We start from the raw sequence: 6699 nt of genomic DNA on the forward strand, positions 1-6699 counted from the left end.
CGGGTATTTGCTTGAAATATTAACTTCAACTCCTGGAACATCTCATATGGTCCATGACGTTCAAAACATCTTTGAAGTCCCGATTCTAAGCCGTTTAAGCATGGTGCACTAAACTATCAAGTAGTCATCATATTGAGCTAGCCAAACGTTCATAACGTCTGCATATGCTCCTGCAATAGGCCTGTCATCTAGCGGTGCATTAAGGACATAATTCTTCTGTGCAGCAATGAGGATAATCCTCATATCACGGATCCAATCCGCATCATTGCTACTAACATCTTTCAACTTAATTTTCTCTAGGAACATATCAAAAATAAAACAGGGGAGCTAAACGCGAGCTATTGATCTACAACATAGATATGCTAATACTACCAGGACTAAGTTCATGATAAATTAAAGTTCAACTAATCATATTACTTAAGAACTCCCACTTAGACAGACATCCCTCTAATCTTCTAAGTGATCACGTGATCCATATCAACTAAACCATGTCCGAGCATCACGTGAGATGGAGTAGTATCAATGGTGAACATCACTATGTTGATCATATCTACTATATGATTCACGCTCGACCTTTCGGTCTCCGTGTTCCGAGGCCTTATCTATTATATGCTAGGCTCGTCAAGTTTAACCTGAGTATTCCGCGTGTGCAACTGTTTTGCACCCGTTGTATTTGAACGTAGGTCCTATCACACCCGATCATCACGTGGTGTCTCAGCACGAAGAACTTTTGCAACGGTGCATACTCAGGGAGAACACTTATACTTTGATAATTTAGTGAGGGATCGTCTTATAATGCTACCGTCAATCAAAGCAAGATAAGATGCATAAAAGATAAACATCACATGCAATCAATATAAGTGATATGATATGGCCATCATCATCTTGTACTTATGATCTCCATCTCCGAAGTACCGTCATGATCACCATCGTCACCGGCGCGACACCTTGATCTCCATCGTAGCATCGTTGTCGTCTCGCCAATCTTATGCTTCCACGACTATCGCTACCGCTTAGTGATAAAGTAAAGCATTACAGCGCGATTGCATTGCATACAATAAAGCGACAACCATATGGCTCCTACCAGTTGCCGATAACTCGGTTACAAAACATGATCATCTCATACAATAAAATTTAGCATCATGTCTTGACTATATCACATCACAACATGCCCTGCAAAAACAAGTTAGACGTCCTGTACTTTTTTGTTGCAAGTTTTACGTGGCTGCTACGGGCTTAGCAAGAACCGTTCCTACCTACGCATCAAAACCACAACGATAGTTTGTTAAGTTGGTGCTGTTTTAACCTTCGCAAGGACCGGGCGTAGCCATACTCGGTTCAACTAAAGTTTGGAGAAACTGGCACCCGCCAGCCACCTGTGTGCAAAGCACGTCGGTAGAACCAGTCTCGCGTAAGCGTATGCGTAATGTCGGTCTGGGCCGCTTCATCCAACAACACCGCCGAACCAAAGTATGACATGTTGGTAAGCAGTATGACTTATATCACCCACAACTCACTTGTGTTCTACTCGTGCATAACATCAACGCATAAAACCAGGCTCGGATGCCACTGTTGGGGAATGTAGTAATTTCAAAATTTTCCTACGCACACGCAAGATCATGGTGATGCATAGCAACGAGAGGGGAGAGTGTTGTCCACGTACCCTCGTAGACCAAAAGCGGAAGCGTTATCACAACGCGGTTGATGTAGTCATACGTCTTCACGATCCGATCGATCAAGTACTGAATGCACGGCACCTCCGAGTTCAGCACACGTTCAGCCCGATGACGTCCCTCGAACTCCGATCCAGCCGAGTGTTGAGGGAGAGTTTCGTCAGCACGACGGCGTGGTGACGATGTCGACACTACTAGAAAAAGGGCTATAGATGGGATTGACAGTAATGGCGCACCAGACAAGCGGTGCGCCATTAGTATATACTAATGGCGCACCTCCTTACGATACGCCATTAGAGTTTAAACTACTAATGGCGCACCTGGCCCAAGGTGCGCCATTAGTATCAAATATTTTTTTTTGAACTACTGCGCCTGTCCAAACATACTAATGGCGCATCCGGACACAGTGCACCATTACTAGTTGTAACTAGTAATGGCGCACCTGTTGGAAAGTGCGCCACTAATGTTGTTTTTTTTATTATATTTTTTATTCCCTTTTTTGCAAAACTACTAATGGCGCACTGTTCAACCGTGCGCCATTACTAGTTCAAACTAGTAATGGCGTAGTGTGGGACAGTGCGCCATTAGCAATTTTTTTTTGCAAAACTACTAATGGCGCACCACCAGAAGGTGCGCCATTAGTAACCTGGATTACTAATGGCCATTTGGCTTTGGTGCGCCTTTAGTAAGTGGGCAGCAACAAGATATTTTGGAGAGCCTCTCCTACCCACACTCACTTTCTCCCCACTTCATTCTCTCCACCTCCTCCTTGTCTCGGGTGCCTCCTCTTTTTCACCTCATTTCCATCATAGATTCATTCAATTTAAGTGGTTAAATTACCTTGTTTTGATAGGTAAGTAAGGGGGGAAGCTATATTTATGTTGTTCTCCCTACAACAATGTGCACATGCACTTTTTATGGCCTAGCTAGATCTATGTATGTTCGTGGTGTTGCATATGTTTGTGGTGTTGCATATATGTTTGTGTTTGGAGGTGTACCGGTATTTGAAATGCGATAGTTGCCAATATTTTGCCGGAATGTTGATTCATTTCCGTTTCAGCGAGAATTTTGGCATTAAGCATTCTTTTTGGTCCTATTTTTAGGGAAAGTCATGCCAAATTTTTTCTTGGTTCTAAAATATCGTTTTGCTCTACCCCGCAGGCGACCATGGTCCGCATGATGACCGAAGGCATCGTGAATAGGTTTTTGAGGTCCGCGAAGGCCGAGATGCTTCAAAAGAACGAGACGGAGATAAGATGTCCATGTCGAAGATGCAAGCTGAAGAGCCTTATTGCGGACCCGGAATCCGGGCAGGTGCGGGACCACCTGCTCTTGCGTGGTTTCATGGATGGCTATCGGTGGCAAGGTGATGAAGATGACTACGAAGTCGTCCATGGGGGCCGGGCAAGAAATGAGGAAGGGCAGCAAGACAACCACCGCGGCTCGGGCGGGCGAGAAGACGAAGAATCCCCAGGAGATGATCACGACGGTGATGCTGTACACAGTCATCATGTAGAAGATGCAGGACATGATGATGAGGAAGATGCCGGAGCAGACGACGGGCATGATCATGAAGATGATGATGCCGGCGGAGCAGACGACGCTGGACCATCGATGGGCTGGGTGCAGGACCCTCATATTCAAGAGCTGCTTCTCAAGCAGACGGATAACGCAAGAGCTGCCGCCCGAGAGAAAGCCAAGATGGATCAAATTGAGTTAGACGCGGTTACTCCATTGTATGAAGGATGCAGGCCCGAGGGTACCCGCCTGAAAGTAACGCTCATGGCTCTGGAGATGAAGGTAAAACACAAAATGACCGACGCATGCTTCGACGAGAACATGTCATTCTGGCACGAACGTCTTCCCGAGGGGAACAAGTGCCCGACCAGTTTGGAGGAGGCGAAGAAAATCGTGTGTCCTCTGGATTTACCGCACATGAAATACCATGTGTGCATGAACAATTGCATCATTTATCGGGACGAGCACGCGGAGTCTACCATATGTCCGGTGTGCGGCGTCACTCGATACAAGAAGAGGAAGAAAGCTCCTCGAAAAGTGGTGTGGTACTTTCTGATCACTCCTCGTCTGCAGCGGTATTTCGCGGACCCTAAGGTAGCAAAGCTCCTGCATTGGCACGCGGATAGGGAGGAGAAGAAGCGAGAAGATGACGCAAATGATCCGGAGATAGATAAAAAAGACAAGATGCTAAGTCACCCTAAGGATGCGAGCCAGTGGCAAGCGTTGAACTTCGAATACCCAGAATTTGGGAACGATCCAAGGAACATCGTGCTGGGCGCGAGCACCGATGGAGTCAATCCGTTTGGCAGCCAGAGAAGCACACATAGCACCTGGCCTGTGTTTGTGTGGATGTACAACCTTCCCCCCTGGTTGTGCATGAAGAGGAAGTACATTCACATGAGTATGCTAATTGAAGGACCGAAACAACCAGGGAACGACATCAATCTGTATCTGGGGCTGCTGAAAGAGGAGCTTGACACGCTGTGGAAAACGCCAGCCAATACGTGGGACGCCGCAGAGAAAGAATATTTCCCTATGAGAGCCGCGCTGCTCATGATGGTGCACGACTATCTCGGTTACGGATATGTCGCGGGGCAGGTGGTCCACAGATTTTCTGGATGCGTCAGGTGCATGGATGACATAACGTATCGCCAGCTAGATAGAGATCCCGGGTCTTCGAAAACCGTGTTCATGGGACATCGAAGGTGGCTTCACGACGATGACCCGTGGAGAAAACGCAAGGATCTGTTCGATGGTGAAACCGAACCCCGAGGACGCCCGCGTACGAGTAGCGGCGAGGAAATAGACGAGCTGTTGAAAAATTTGAAAGACTGCCCATTGCCGGGAAAGAAGCAAAAGGCGCCAGAGCCGGGAAAGAAGCGAAAGGCGCCAGAGCCGCTGCTGGAGGTATGGAAAACGAGGTCTGTTTTTTGGGACTTGTCGTACTGGAAGATCCACCGTGTGCCTCACAGCCTTGATGTCATGCATATCACGAAGAACGTGTGCGAGAGTCAGCTTGGTACCCTTCTCAACATGCCAGAGAGGACCAAAGATGGGCCGAAAGCAAGGGCAGACTTGAAATCAATGGGCATCAGGCAGGAGCTTCACGCTATATATGATGATCATGATGATGATGATGATGATGATGATGATGAGGCGAAGCAGGACACGGAAAGTCGTCGCAAAGGCAAGAAGGCCAAGACGACCGGAAATGACTACCCTCCCGCATGCTTCACTCTAAGTCAGGAGGAGATTGAGCAGTTTTTCACCTGCCTCGTTGGAGTAAAACTTCCTTACGGTTACGCGGGGAAGATAAGCAGATACCTAGACCCAGCGAAGCAGAAGTTCAGCGGGATGAAGTCTCACGAATGTCACGTGCTGATGACGCAGATACTTCCAGTTGCAATCCGTGGGATCATGGACGCGCACGTTCGTGAAACCCTATTTGGCCTATGCAACTTTTTCGACGTCATCTCTCGGAAGTCTGTTGGCGTGAGGCAACTCAGAAGGCTACAGGAAGAGATCGTGGTGATACTATGCGAGTTTGAGATGTACTTCCCGCCCGCATTCTTCGACGTTATGGTGCATCTGCTGGTCCATATCATGGACGATATCATCCAACTCGGGCCGACGTTCCTGCACAGCATGATGCCATTCGAAAGGATGAATGGTGTCATCAAAGGATACGTTCGCAACATGTCACGTCCAGAGGGAAGCATAGCCAGGGGCTTTCTGACCGAAGAGTGCATCTCCTACTGCACGAATTATCTAGGCATCGAGAACCCCGTTGGTCTGCCCGTCAACAAGCACCTCGGCAGGCTCGCTGGATGGGGTCACTGTGAGGGTCGTCGCGAAATGCATGTCGACTTCGAGGGTCGACTCGCCGACTTTGAAAGAGCAAACCTAGTCGCGCTACAACACATAGACGTGGTCGATCCTTGGGTGGTAGAGCACAAAACCTTTATTAAGAAGACGTACAATGAATGAGGCCAACAGAGGACGGACGGAGATATACTCAAAGAGCACAACTCATGTTTCACGCATTGGTTCAAGCAGAAGCTTCTGTCATACCCTTTACATGAGGATTCTTCCGCGGAAGAACAACTCATATTCGCCTTGTCACAGGGCGCCGAGCACAACCTGATGACCTATGAGGCGTACGATATCAACGGCTACACATTCTACACCGAGGCCAAGGACATGAAGAGCGATGGTTATCAGAACTCCGGGGTAACGATGGAATCCTACACCGGTAACGACAAGGACAGATACTACGGAAGGATCGAGGAGATCTGGGAGCTGAGCTACGCTGGAGAGAAGGTCCCGATGTTCCGTGTCAGATGGGCCAAGAGCGTCCTAAAAGAAGACTGGTATTTCACCACCATGGTTATACCCGAAGCCAAATCCAAGACCGCGGGCGCAAACTTCACCGCAAAAAATGAGCCATGGGTACTGGCTTCCCAAGTGGACCAATGCTTCTTCATTACCGACCCGTCAAAGCCCAGTCGTGTTGTCGTGAGGAGATGCAAAAGGAAGATCATCGGAATGGATGGAGTAGCCAATGAGCAAGACTTCGATAAGTACGGCGACCCGAGGATCGAACATGACGACGATGATGAAGTAGCAGCATACACCACAAGAAGAAGCAGGACCACCCTACCTAAAGGACGTCCGTTCCACAGAAGAACTCCATTTGCGAAAAAGAAGGGCAAGAAGATTGTGAACAGATAGCTAGCTAAGATCGATTGTATTTAAATCGTAGCCTTCATTTCTCGATTGTATTTCATGGGCACTTTTTGAACTATCATGAATATTTTTAAATTTCATGGACACTCGATCTCGATCCCCCTCCATCTCGATCGCTATCCCACCTCGCCAGATCCGGTCCCCCTCGCCGCCGAGCACCCCCCGGTCCACCGGCCGCCGCTGCCGACCCCCCGCACCCTCGATTCCCCTACTCAACCGCCGCCGCCGACCCCCCTCACCCCTCCCCTACTCAACCGCCGCC

Source organism: Triticum dicoccoides, chromosome 1A (genome assembly GCF_002162155.2).
Source record: "Triticum dicoccoides isolate Atlit2015 ecotype Zavitan chromosome 1A, WEW_v2.0, whole genome shotgun sequence".
Classification (NCBI taxonomy): Eukaryota; Viridiplantae; Streptophyta; class Magnoliopsida; order Poales; family Poaceae; genus Triticum; species Triticum dicoccoides.